This window comes from Myotis davidii, unplaced genomic scaffold, assembly GCF_000327345.1.
Source record: "Myotis davidii unplaced genomic scaffold, ASM32734v1 scaffold2863, whole genome shotgun sequence".
Lineage (NCBI taxonomy): Eukaryota > Metazoa > Chordata > Mammalia > Chiroptera > Vespertilionidae > Myotis > Myotis davidii.
In genome coordinates this window covers 92,268-93,040 of record NW_006294115.1, presented here as the reverse complement: position 1 = coordinate 93,040, position 773 = coordinate 92,268, and positions in this window count along the sequence as shown.

The window sequence follows — 773 nt, the reverse complement described above, 5'->3', positions numbered from 1 at the left end:
GATCCGGCTGCCGGCCAGGGAGACAGGCCGAGTCAGGCCCTGTCAGGGCCGGTCACCTCTGCCCTCTGGGCCAGGGCCTCCCGGAACGGTGGCTGCACCGCCCAGCAGCCCCTGGATTTGACCTGGAAGAACCTGGTCCCTGGGGGTGGGGTTTGCAGGGACACAGCGACTTCTGGGGCAGACGGACCTCCCGTCCACCAAGGCAGGCCTCACCGTCTGGCCGAGTGCCGTTTGGCAGGCGTGGGGAACTCTGTACACGGTCCCACCCGCTGACCCCCCGCCAGGCAAAGGAGGGCGGGCGGGGGTCCAGTCGTCGCTCCTCCCGGACTGGGGACGAGGGGAAGAGCGCGGAAGGGAACTCCTGCTGAGGACCGGCTCTGGGCCGACATCGAGCTGGGAAGTCAATGTTTAACCCGGACCATACGCCAACGCTTCAGAAACGTCCCTCCCTGGCGCTGGCCCTGTGAGCAGCGCGTTACATCCGTGGTCTGATTTGACCCTGCTCCCTGCTGCCCTTTGCAGATGCTGCTCAGAGTTAAGCCTAAGGCCGCACAGCGAGTAAACGACTCAGCTGGGACTCAGGCCTGGCAGCCCAGCTCCAGAGCTGGTGGGCTTACACCGGCGGTTCTCAACCTGTGGGCCGCGACCCCTCTGGGGGTCGAATGACCCTTTCACAGGGGTCACCTGAGACCATCGGAAAACACATATATAATTACATATTGTGTTTGTGATTTATCAGTATGCTTTAATTATGTTCCATTAGTAACAATGAA